Source organism: Heteronotia binoei, chromosome 9 (assembly GCF_032191835.1).
Source record: "Heteronotia binoei isolate CCM8104 ecotype False Entrance Well chromosome 9, APGP_CSIRO_Hbin_v1, whole genome shotgun sequence".
In the NCBI taxonomy this organism is placed as follows: Eukaryota; Metazoa; Chordata; class Lepidosauria; order Squamata; family Gekkonidae; genus Heteronotia; species Heteronotia binoei.
In genome coordinates this window covers 125,260,301-125,273,689 of record NC_083231.1, presented here as the reverse complement: position 1 = coordinate 125,273,689, position 13,389 = coordinate 125,260,301, and positions in this window count along the sequence as shown.

Genomic DNA, 13,389 nt, shown 5'->3' with positions numbered 1-13,389 from the left:
GAAAGTTAGAGGAAAGGTGGGTCTCAGGGACGCAGCCTACGGAAATGCAGGGCATTAGCACTGTAATAATTGAAGCTGGAATTTGTAAATTCTGCCTACAATTTTAATAATTTAATTTTAGACATTTTAGACATTATATAAATGCATATAATTGAATTTAATAAACAAATGTGTATTTTTAATATATTAGGGATTTGGTTTTGCTATTTCCTTTAATTGCAACGGCCAATGGCCATATACCATAAACTGAGCTGAACTGAAAACAGGGGCCGCTGGATTCAAAATTTGTTCTTGCGTGACTCAATCACAGGAACTAAGAGGAGATTTCCAGACCCTGCAGTTGCAAAGTCTAGGGAACAATCCAGCCCAAGTCCAACACTTTGCAGCCGTAGCAGACAAACGCAGGCAGTTAAATGTGTCTCCAAGTTGCCTATGGAAATACACTGGGCCTTCTTAGTGACTCTGTTTGGCTAGACTGTGCCTTTAAAAGTAAAAAATGGTATATTTTCCCTATTTATTCATGTATTGCTTAAGAAATATCCTTAATTTTTGTATAACTGACTATGTACAATGTAATTATAACCAAATTTTCTTAATAATATATTTCCCCTTTTCCCTATTTCTCTATCTTCTGCATCCCCATTAAAACCTTAAATAATAAAAATAATAAATAGTAAAGGATGGCCACACCATTCAACAAGGTAGCTTGCATCCAAAAACAGGCTCTTGAATGTAGATCCACTTTAGAAAGTAGTGACAAGCCTTCAGTGGCAATGAGGGGTTTGCATCCAGCAATGCCTACCGTGCCCGCCCCCCCCCCCCCCACACACACCAGGGTTTCCTCTCTGAGGTCCCTATGGGCTCCTTCCCTCCTGAGCACTACAGGGTGTGGAATGCCCACCTTAGCCTCACCCCAGTTCTCTGGGTGGCGATGACGGCAGCTTCGAGGGGAAGCGTTGGATGGATGGACTCAGTCAAGGAAAAAGCCACGTCCCTCAATTTGCAAGACTCACTGAGGAAGGCTGTTAATGTTTTGGAGGTCATCCAAGCAGGGGTTGCTTTGTGGAAAAATAGGTGGTGGAGCTCATCCAGGGATTGTTGTGCAGCTGCAGCGCTACTATTCAATGGACAAGGTGGGGAGGAGGAGGGGGAGCCCTCAGAAAGGTTCAGGAGCTGCTCTCCCGTGAGCTCCCGCTGAATCCAAGGCCTGCATTCTCGTCACTGCTTCCTTGGTCCCACATTTGCAATCCATTTGTTCATGGAATGGGGGGCCCCAGCACCAAGACAAGCACCCACATCATGTTTCAGAGGATTTATCACCTTTCAATTTTTTTTTCTTGAGAATGTGTATCCTCCTTTCCATTTGAAACCTGCCCAGTGATTTATTTATTTATTTATTTGGGATTTGTATCCCGCCCTTCCCACAAGTGGCTCAGGGCGGCTTCCAACAACTAGTCAACATAAATTTAACAATTTTAAATATAAAACAATTAAATAATTAACATTTAAACATTAAAACCAGTAACATTTCACTCCATAAAACAATACAGCTTAAAACCAATAACATGTCATTTTATATAACAGATGGCTGGCCAGTTACGTCAAGTTTTATCCCAGCTAGGTGTAGGCTAGCCGGAAGAGGGTCGTCTTACAGGCCCTGCGGAATTGAGCCAAGTCCCGCAGGGCCCTCACCTCTTCCGGCAGCTGATTCCACCAAGTGGGGGCCATAACGGAGAAAGCCCTTTCTCGGGTGACTTTCAAGCGGGCTTCTTTTGGCCCGGGGATAGAGAGGAGATTTTGTGTTCCTGACCTCAGTGCTCTCTGGGGAACATGTGGGGAGAGACGGTCCTTCAGGTAGGCAGGTCCCAGGCCATATAGGGCTTTAAAGGTAATAACCAGCACCTTGTACCGGACTCGGTACATCACTGGAAGCCAGTGCAGGGTCCGAAGACCCGGCCGAATGTGTCCCCACTTTGGGAGACCCAATAACAGCCGGGCCGCGGCATTCTGCACCAGCTGCAGTTTCCGAGTCCGGGACAGGGGCAGCCCCATGTAGAGGGCATTGCAGTAGTCCAACCTCGAGGTGACCGTAGCATGGATCACTGTTGCTAGGTCGTCACGCTCCAGGAAGGGGGCCAGCTGCCTTGCCCGCCTAAGATGAAAAAATGCGGACTTGGCAGCGGCTGCTATCTGAGCCTCCATCTTTAAGGAAGGCTCCAACAGCACCCCCAAGCTCCTGACTCTGTCCGCCGCCATCAGCGGCGCACCGTCAAAAGCTGGCAGGGGGATCCCCCCTCCCGGGCCGCGGCAACCCAAGCAAAGGACCTCTGTCTTCGTTGGATTTAGCTTCAGCCCACTCAGTCTGAGCCACTCAGCCACGGCCCGTAATGCCCGGTCAAGATTTTCCGGGGCGCAGACCGGCCGGCCGTCCATTAGTAGATAGAGCTGGGTGTCATCAGCATACTGGTGACACCCCAGCCCATACCTTCGGGCAATCTGGGCAAGAGGCCGCATGTAGATATTGAATAACATCGGGGAGAGAACCGCCCCCTGGGGCACACCACAATCAAGTGTGCGCCTCTGGGATAGCTCCCCCCCTATTGCGACCTTTTGTCCCCGACCTTCCAGACAGAGCAAACGCACACAGTTTTATTCCAACAGGGGTTTGGGGGCACCTTAAAGTCAAATAAAATACGATTCCTGCATAAACTTTCATGGGATATACCAGGGGTGGCCAAACTTGCTTAACGTAAGAGCCACGTAGAATAAATGTAAGATGTCTGAGAGCCACAAGGCATGAATGTCAGACGTTTGAGAGCTGCAAGACAGGGAGGGAGGAAAGCAAATAGGAGGGGGAGAGGTGGAAAGAAAGCAACTTTAAATCTAATGCATTCTCTAAGCTGCCAGCTGGCTTGGCTTGAAGAAGTGATTTAAAGAGACAAATGCCTTTTCCAAGTTGGCTGATGGGACAGTGGGGATTTCAAGATTCACACAATATGCGTGAAAGAGCCACCTTTAAGACCAACAAACTTTTATTCAGAACGTCAGCTTTCATGCGCATGCACCCTTCTTCAGACGGGGAATGAGGTACAGTAAGCAGAGCTACGTATAGCTGGTGGGGTTTAGAATGCAAAGTGGTACAGAGTTAAAATCCAACAGCAGAACAGTAAAATAAACAAATTGAGCAATCCTTCGATCTGGGTTGCATTAGGGTGGGAAACCAAGAAAACAGTCACATGTCAGAATGTGAGAAAGTCTGTTAATTATTCTACTGCTAATAAGCCTGGGTCAAAATGAGGGCATTTCTTTCCCAGAGGTTCATGCAGTAGGTAGGTAGGGGGAGAAATAAATGGCAGGGTCAACGAAATGATGTCAAACGTAGATCAAACGGCAAGGAAAGCAGAGGGTTTGGGTGAGAGTTCTTCTCACCTGTTGCTCATGCGAGTGTTTCCTCGCCACGGGGTTTCTTCAGCGGTGCTTCCAGTGAATGGGGTGCAGCAGTTTCCCCAAACAGCCCTGATTGCAAAAGGTCCTCCTGGGGCAATACTGGGGAAGGGAGAACAAATGCATTGGCTTAGCACAGAAGCTGGGAAGGAAGCTCAGCCAGCCCCTGGGATGCTTTGCAGATCTGCACGGTGCCTTTGCCTTCTGGCTGAGCACAGGAGAGCTTCCAGGCAAGCTGGGTGGGGCTGAGAGAGCTCTCCCAGAAGCTTCCCTTTCAAGGACAACTCCTGCGAGAGCTATGACTGACCCAAGGCCATTCCAGCAGCTGTAAGTGGAGGAATCTAACCCAGTTCTCCCAGAAGAAGAAGACTGCAGATTTATACCCCGCCCTTCTCTCTGAATCAGAGACTCAGAGCGGCTTACGATCTCCTATATCTTCTTCCCCCACAACAGACACCCTGTGAGGTGGGTGGGGCTGAGAGGGTTCTCACAGCAGCTGCCCTTTCAAGGACAACTCCTGCAATAGCCGTGGCTAACCCAAGGCCATTCCAGCAGCTGTAAGTGTAGGAGTGGGGAATCAAACCCTGTTCTCCCAGAATAATAATAATAATAAGAATTGCAGGTTTATACCTTGCCCTTCTCTCTGAATCAGAGACGCAGAGCGGCCTACAATCTCCTATATCTTCTTCCGCCACAACAGACACCCTGTGAGGTAGGTGGGGCTGAGAGAGCTCTCTCAGAAGCTGCCTTTTCAACGACCGCTCTGCGAGAGCTCTGGCTGACCCAAGGCCATTCCAGCAGCTGCAAGTGGAGGAGTGGGGAATCAAACCCTGTTCTCCCAGATAAGAGTCCACGCACTTCACCACGACGCCAAAGAGCTTACAGTAGGCTCTGTATGAAGATCCCTGTAAGCTCTTGGAGGATTGGCTACATGGGGGGGGGGGGGGTCTAGCCTAATATGCAAAGGAGTTCCTGCTACAAAAAAAACCCTGATTGAGCCCCTAATGGTGCTACTTCCACAGGCAGGGAAAGCCTTTCATGAAACCTGTGAAGGAAGCTTGCCCTGCACTGCGTGACCCAGGTCAGCCCAATCTCTTCACTTCTCAGAAGCCAAGCAGGGCCCGCCCTGCTCAGTCCTGGGATGGGGGACCCCCAAGGAGATCATCCCACCTTGATTTCGCCCTTTAAATTGTCACCCCCCTCTTATTCCTCCTGCAGAAAGGCAGCAAAGGGACCTTCCATCTTTCCAGCGGCCCTGAACTCCCATTTAAACGCCTCCTGAACTCCTCCTTCGCTTGCTCTCCCACTCATTTATATCGTTTATTGAAATTTTGAAAATATACACGTCAATATCAATATTAATACTCATATACAATTAATTAATCTTATGGAATCAGGTTATAATCAAGCATAAATACTGACATGCATACGCTAAAATATCTTGTAAGAATTTTAAGTTATATCGATGTGTCTAGATATGTAGACCATTTTCTATCCAAGGAGAGGGATCAAGATGGAAACAAGATTAAAGTTAAGGCAACAATTCCTGCATCAAAATACAATCAATCTAATTGAACCCATATTATCATTAAACTATTAAGTAAGCATTGCTAAGAATTTTTAACTGCCTAAATAATTTTTATGCAGACTATTAGATTATTCCAAAAATCACTATCGAGTAATTACTATCAGGTTTGATTCACGACTAACACAGTAAAAGAAAAGGAAGGTAGAAAAAGAGAGAAATAAAAAAGTACTAGTAAAAGGAAAAGAAACAAAAAACAAAACTGAAGAAAAATATCAAAAACTTATAGAGAAGATCAAGATATTCTAGTTTGTGTGGTTAAATATCATTTGCTGCAATGAACTCAATAAAAGGAAACCATGACCCTGGGCTTCCTGGGAGGTCTCCCACCCAAATACTCATCAGGACCAACCCTGCTTAGTTTCTGAGATCTGACAAGATGTGCGCTTGTGTGTATGTGTGTATATATATATATGTGTGTGTGTACATAGAATACACACACACGCATATATACATATATAAAAAGGTAAAGGTAGTCCCCTGTGCAAGCACCAGTCGTTTCCTACTCTGGGGTGACGTTGCTTTCACAACGTTTTCACGGCAGACTTTTTTCGGGGTGATTTGCCATTGCCTTCCCCAGTCATCTCCACTTTCCCCCCAGCACGCTGGGGACTCATTTGACCGACCTCAGAAGGATGGAAGGCTGAGTCAACCTGGAGCTGGCTACCTGAGCCAGCTTCTGCTGGGGATCGAACTCAGGTCATGAGCAGAGCTTAGGAATGCAGTACTGCAGTTTTAACGCTCTGTGCCACAGGGCTCTTCATATACATATATGCATATATATATACACACACACACATACACACATATATGTATACACGCACACACACACACATATATATAAAAAGGCAGTCCCCTGTGCAAGCACCAGTTGTTTTCGACTCTGGGATGACGTTGCTTTCACAATGTTTTCACGGAAGACTTTTTACGGGGTGGTTTGCCATTGCCTTCCCCAGTCATCTCCGCTTTCCCCCCAGCACGCTGGGGACTCATTTTACCGACCTCGGAAGGTTGGAAGACTGAGTCAACCTGGAGCCAGCTACCTGAACCAGCTTCCACTGGGATCGAACTCAGGTTGTGAGGAGAGGGCTCCAACTGCAGTACTGCCGCTTTACCACTCTGCGCCACATACATACATATATATGTGTGTGTACATATAATAAGAGTCCCATGGTGCAGAGTGGTAAAGCTGCAATACTGCAGTCTGAGCTCTCTGCTCACAACCTGAGTTTGATCCCGGCAGAAGCTGGGTTCAGGTAGCCAGCTCAAGGTTGACTCAGCCTTCCAACCTTCCGAGGTCGGTGAAAGGAATACCCAGCTTACTGGGGGGAAAGTGTCGACTGGAGAAGACAGTGGCAACCCCCCCCCCTAAAAAGTCTGCTTTGAAAACGTCATGATGCGACGTCACCCCAGAGTCGGAAATGACTGGTGCTTGCACAGAGGACTACCTTTACCTTTTTATACACACAAACACACACAAACACACGCACACATATGTGTGTGTGTGTGTATATATATGTGTGTGTGTGTATACTCTCTATCTCTGTCTCTCACACACGTTATAGTTCTCAGAACAGCTCTGTAAGGTAGGTCTGTGTCATCGTTCCTGTCTTGAGGTAGAGTGAGATGGAGAGCAAAGGGCAACCAGGGAGGAGGGACTTGAACTCAGGATGGTCCCAATTCCAGTTCCTTTGCTCTGCCCACAATGCAACGCTGTGTCATTTCTCCCAAGCCAGGCATGTCCTTGAAAACAGCTGTGAATGTAGGTTGTGAAGGGAAACTGGGGGACTGGTTTGTTGGGGTCTTAGTCAAAGGGAAGATTCCCCTGGGATCCAGCAGTAAGAAAGAGATGTGTTTGGAAGTGATTTTTTTTTTTTTTTAAAAAGGATAGCCCATTTCCCTCCCTAAAGGGTACTCAAGAGTGGCTTCCATATTCCCCTCCTCTGTTTTATCTTCACCACAACCCTGCGAGGCAGGTGAGGTGGAGAGTACATGATTGGTCCAAGGTCACCCAGCAACCTTCCCCGGCAGAGGGAGGATTCGAAAGTGGGTCTCTCAGATCCTAGTCTGACGCAACATTGCACTGGCAAATAACCACAAAGATGACTGGGTAAAAGAAGACCTCGCTGCGTGGCCCTCTCCAAGACCAGTCAGACTCAGCATGTAGGGTTAAGAACATAAGAACATAAGAACATAAGAGAAGCCATGTTAGATCAGGCCAATGGCCCATCCAGTCCAACATTCTGTGTCACACAGCGGCCAAATATATATATATATATATATATATATATATATATATATATATATATATATACACACACACACACTGTGGCTAATAGCCACTGATGGACCTCTGCTCCATATTTTTATCTAACCCCTTCTTGAAGGTGGCTATGCTTGTGGACGCCACCACCTCCTGTGGCAGTGAATTCCACATGTTAATCACCCTTTGGGTGAAGAAGTACTTCCTTTTATCCGTTTTAACCTGTCTGCTCAGCAATTTCATCGAATGCCCACGAGTTCTTGTATTGTGAGAATGGGAGAAAAGAACTTCTTTCTCTACTTTCTCCATCCCATGCATTATCTTGTAAACCTCTATCATGTCAGCCCGCAGTCGACGTTTCTCCAAGCTAAAGAGCCCCAAGCGTTTCAACCTTTCTTCATAGGGAAGGTGTTCCAGCCCTTTAATCATTTTAGTTGCCCTTTTCTGAACTTTCTCCAATGCTATAATATCCTTTTTGAGGTGCGGCGACCAGAACTGCACACAGTACTCCAAATGAGACCGCACCATCGATTTATACAGGGGCATTATGATACTGGCTGATTTGTTTTCAATTCCCTTCCTAATAATTCGCAGCATGGCGTTGGCCTTTTTTATTGCAAACGCACACTGTCTTGACATTTTCAGTGAATTATCTACCATGACCCCAAGATCTCTCTCTTGGTCTGTCTCTGCCAGTTCACACCCCATCAACTTGTATTCGTAGCTGGGATTCTTGGCCCCAATGTGCATTACTTTGCACTTGGCCACATTGAACCGCATCTGCCACGTTGACGCCCACTCACCCAGCCTCAACAGATCCCTTTGGAGTTCCTCACAATCCTCTCTGGTTCTCACCACCCTGAACAATTTAGTGTCATCCGCAAATTTGGCCACTTCACTGCTCACTCCCAACTCTAAATCATTTATGAACAAGTTAAAGAGGATGGGACCCAGTACCGAGCCCTGCGGCACCCCACTGCTTACCGTCCTCCACTGCGAAGACTGCCCATTTATACTCACTCTCTGCTTCCTATTACTCAGCCAGTTTTTGATCCACAAGAGGACCTGTCCTTTTACTCCATGACTCTCAAGCTTTCTAAGGAGCCTTTGATGAGGAACTTTATCAAAAGCTTTCTGGAAGTCAAGGTAAACAACATCTATAGGGTCTCCTTTGTCCACATGTTTGTTCACCCCCTCAAAGGGTTGCCAATCCCCAGGTAGGGGCAGGGGATCCCCAGGTTTGGAGGCCCCCCCCCCGTACTTTAAGGTCATTAGACAGTGGGGGAGGGGGAAGAGGGAAATGTCTGCTAGGCTGATTCCCATAGGATATAATAGAGAATTGAACCTCAGGTATCTGGGGTTCTTCACGGGCTGTTTTGTTGAGGTAGAGGCACCAAAATTTGCTGCATAGTATCCGACGCCTCTCCCCAAGAGACCCTCCAAGTTTCAACAAGATTGGACCAGGGGGTCCAGTTCTCTGAGCCCCCAAAGAAGGCACCCCTACCCTTCATTATTTTCAATGGAGGGAAGGCATTTAAAAGGTGTGCGGTCCCTTCCAATGCGATGGCCAAAACTCCCTTCGGCGTTCGGTCGTGCTTGCCACACCCTTGCTCCTGGCTCCACCCCCAATGTCTCCTGGCTCCACCCCGCAAAGTCCCCAGATATTTCTTGAGTCGGCCCCGGTAACCCCATTGGCGTGTCGTGACTCAGTAGCTGGAATTCCGGCAGGCTGCTGCACCGCCCAGACTGTCCGCCAGGTGGGGTTACAGGGCAAAGAGTGAGCGCGGCGCGAGCAAGCCAAGCCAGGCGTCAGGTGTGGGTGGGTGGGCGGCCTCTCGCCTTCCCTCCCTCCCTCCCTCGCCTGCGATCTGGCCGCTGCCAACCGCTCAATGCAAGGAGCAGAGCTCCGCCACGGGGGTTTTGTGGCCCCCCTCAAAAAAGCAGCCATCTTCTCCTTGCTGCATTGTATTCTGAAAAATGAAATGCATCCTCTTAGCTCTCTTTAAAGCAAAGCCAGAGAGGGACAGATCTTTGTCCCAGGAAAACTTCTAGTCTGTCGGCACAGCCCGTGTGGCCAGCTCTTAAGGCTGCATCAATTCGTTGGCCAGTCTGTAAGAGGCCCCAGGACTCTGGTTTTTTAAATTTTGTTTGGGGCTGTAGCTCAGTGGAAAAGCCTCCGCTTGGCGTGCAGAAAGTCCCAGGTTCTGTCCCTGGCATCTCCAGTCCAAAAGACCAGGTTGGTGATGATGTGAAAGACCCTTTTCTGCCTGAGACCCTGGAGAGCCCCTGTCAGTCTGAGTAGGTGCTGCTGACTTGGATGGACCAAGGGGCGGGGGGGGGGGAGGAATCTGATTCAGCGTAAGGCAGCTTCATTTATGTGCATATGGATTTATGTTTCAGCGAAGGGACTCCAGCATACTTCTGCTTCATGAGGCTCGCAGAGGTCCCTTTTCCCACTGGATCATGCTCGCTATAAGCAGATCTCCCACTTTCTGGTGATCTGGAGCAAATGCATCCCAGACCAGCCTCCATGGATCGACTGCTCAGTCCAAAGAAGGGGAGAGGCCTGTCTCTTTGGCTGTAGGGGGGCAACTGGGTGCAATTCAAATAAAAGAATCTCCATGATGCCTTACAGAAGCAATTAACGTGTGAGCCAAAGACCCCAGGAAAGCAGGGAAGGAAGATGGGAGGGTCAACAGAGGCCCCTTTGCTTTTCTTCCCCCCTGGACAGGCCCTTCTTGCCCCCCCTCCCAATGCAAACCAGACAATCTGCAGGCCCTTAAGACTCAGTCCAGCAGGGGCCCTGGGGGCATTTCTTTCTTTATCAGCTGACTTTCTTCCTACAAGGGACTCAAGGCAGCTTACAGTAAAAAAACAATAAAATACATTAAAAAGCTGCTAATTAAAGCCAAAGGTTTAAAACAGCCGCTAGGCATATGCATGAATCCAACGCTGTCGTGAGTAAAACTGGAAAAGGGGTTTCACGCCCAGAGTTCTTGGGATGCAGAACGGGCAGGCCAAACCCAGGTATCTCCCTCTGGACTGGACTTTATGGACAAGGCAAAAACTGACTTTGTCCCTCTGAAGGGGGGGGGGGGAGAAACAGGAGGAGCTCCTCAGCCTTCCAGTTGACCATGTCAGCCTTCTGCAAGGAGGCGCTTCTGGATCAGGGCCTATTTGCAGCAATCTGGGGCTGTTTAAATCTGAACAATGCAGACTGTAATGATGATGCAATGAAGGCCTGTTTAAGCAGAAGCCGCTGTGAGCAGCGTTTTCAGCTGCGATGCCCCCTTGAAGCATGATTGAAGCCTCAATGCCCATGTCCAGCAAGATTTAAACATGCCCCTAGCTGGGGCAGAAGCACTCCCCAGCAAGCCTGGTACAGTGAGACCCAGGGGCTGCATGAAGTTCCATGGCGTGCTTTGCCCCTGCAACAGTCTAGCTGACCCTCTCTTTCAGCCTGAGGCTGGCAAGTTCTTCCCTGCACAACTCTGCATGAGCTCAGAGGGCGCTTCAGCGGAACCACAGTCCATGCAGAGCAGCTACAGGACTCTCAATTGCGCATCGGTTGCAATAGGAGAAGAGCCCCGTGGTGCAGAGTGGTAAAGCTGCAGTACTGCAGCCTGAACTCTCTGCTCACAACCTGAGTTCGATCCCGGTGGAAGCTGGTTTCAGGTAGCCGGCTCCAGGTTGACTCAGCCTTCCCTCCTTCCGAGGTCGGTCAAAGGAGTCCCCAGCTTGCTGGGGGGAAAGCGTAGAGGACCGGGGAAGGCAATGGCAAACCACCCCGTCAAAAGTCTGCCGTGAAAACGTTGGGAAAGCAACGTCACCCCACAGTCGGAAACAACTGGTGCTTGCACAGGGGACCTTCCCTTTTTTCCTGCTAAAGGAGAGAACGCGGCTGCAGGTGACCGGAGCCCGTGCCAAGTTGCCCAGGGATGAGAAGGCCTTTTGCCTTGCTTGTTGCCCACACAAGTCAGACTTTACAAGAGTCTGGGGCTTTCCAGTTTAAAAAGAGAGAGGATGAAGACAGGACAAGATAGAGGTTTATAAAATCAGGCACGGGGTGGAGACGGAGGACAACGACCACTTCCCCTCCCTCTCCCCAATTCCTAGGACTCAGGGCCACCCAATGAAGCCGAGGGGCAGGAGGTTCAGGATGGGCAAAAGAACTTTACACAGAGAGTGATTGAAGTGTGACGTTCCCTGCCAGAGGATACAGTAATGGCCACAGGCAGAGATGGCTTTAAAAGAGGATGGAACAGATTCATGGAGGAAAGGGTCATCCATTGGCTGCTAACCACAGTGACTGAGGGAAGCCTCCACACTCAGAAGGCAGTCAGCCTCTGAATCCCAGAGCCGGGAGGCAACAGCAGGGGAAGGCCTCGGCCTCTATGCCCTGTTGTTGGATCTCCGGAGGAACTGCCTGGCCCCTGTGTGAGAAGACAGGCTGCTGGCACTTGGTTTTTCTGGCCCCTGAGTGACACAGAGCGTGGGACTGGAGGGGCCATTGGCCTGATCCAGCATGGCTTCTCTTATGACTGAGGCAGTGATGCTCCGTATTCTTGGTGCTGTGGGGGGGCAGTGGGAGGGCTTCTAGTGTCCTGGCCCCACTGGTGGACCTCCTGACAGAACCTGGGTTTTTTGGCCACTGTGTGACACAGAGTGTTGGACTGGATGGGCCACTGGCCTGATCCAACAGGGCTTCTCTTATGCCTGGGGCAGTGATGCTCTGTATTCTTGGCACAGTGGGAGGGCTTCTAGTGTCCTGGCCCCACTGATGAACCTCCTGAAGGCACCTGTGTTTTTGGCCACTGTGTGACACAGAGTGTTGGACTGGAGGGGCCATTGGCCTGATCCAACATGGCTTCTCTTATGGACTACACGGACCTTCATTGGTCCTTCTGAGGTCCTTTTGCTGTGCCCTTGCAAAATCCTTTGGGGGTGGGGCTTCAATCCCTAGATTCGAGTTGGTTTGTTTTTCTAACTGCATGAGGCTTAAAATCACCTGTGAAATTTAGAATCTTTAATGAAACTTTTTCGCTGGGTCAGAATATGTGTTGTAGTCATGGAAAGTGCTTCAAAGAAAAGTTCCGTCAACATCTCATGCAGGAGAAGAATTCCTTCCCCTGTTTAAGCTTCTGGAGCGGGATGGGTGTGGAGGACACACAAAAGCTGCCCGTCAACGGGAGCAAGGTGATATTCCCCCCACCCCCAGGACCATGTTTCTGTCCGGGGGGTAGCAGCTGGGCTGCTCTGACTCCACAAGCAGCTTGGCTAGCAAGCTCTGGAGGGCTGGAATCATGCACGGCCCCAGAGATGTGCCCCACATTGTCTGTTCTCAAGGGATCCTGAGTTTAAGAACCTAAGAGAAACCGGGCAGTGGCCCATCCAGTCCAACACTCCGTGTCCCACAGTGGCCTGCACCCAGGTGCCATCAGAAGGTCTACTAATGGGCTAGAATGCCAGAAGCCCTCCCACTGTGCCCCCCAAGCACCAAGAAGACAGAGCATCACTGCCCTCAATATAGAATTCCATCTATACCTTGTGGCTAAGAGCCACTCATGGACTTCTGCTCTTAAGAACCTAAGAGAAGCCATCAGGCCAGTGCACCCTCCAGTCCCACACTCTGTGTCACATAAGAACATGAGAGAAGCCCTGTTGGATCAGGCCAATGGCTCATCCAATCCAACACTCTGTGTCACATAAGAACATAAGAGAAGCCCTGTTGGATCAGGCCAATGGCTCATCCAATCCAACACTCTGTGTCACATAAGAACATAAGAGAAGCCCTGTTGGATCAGGCCAGTGGCCCCTCCAGTCCAACACTCTGTGTCACATAAGAACATAAGAGAAGCCCTGTTGGATCAGGCCAGTGGCCCACCCAGTCCAACACTCTGTTCACATAAGAACATAAGAGAAGCCATGTTGGATCAGGCCAATGGCCCCTCCAGTCCAACACTCTGTGTCACATAAGAACATGAGAGAAGCCCTGTTGGATCAGGCCAGTGGCCCATCCAGTCCAACACGCTGTGTCACATAAGAACATAAGAGAAGCCCTGTTGGATCAGGCCACTGGCCCCTCCAGTCCAACACT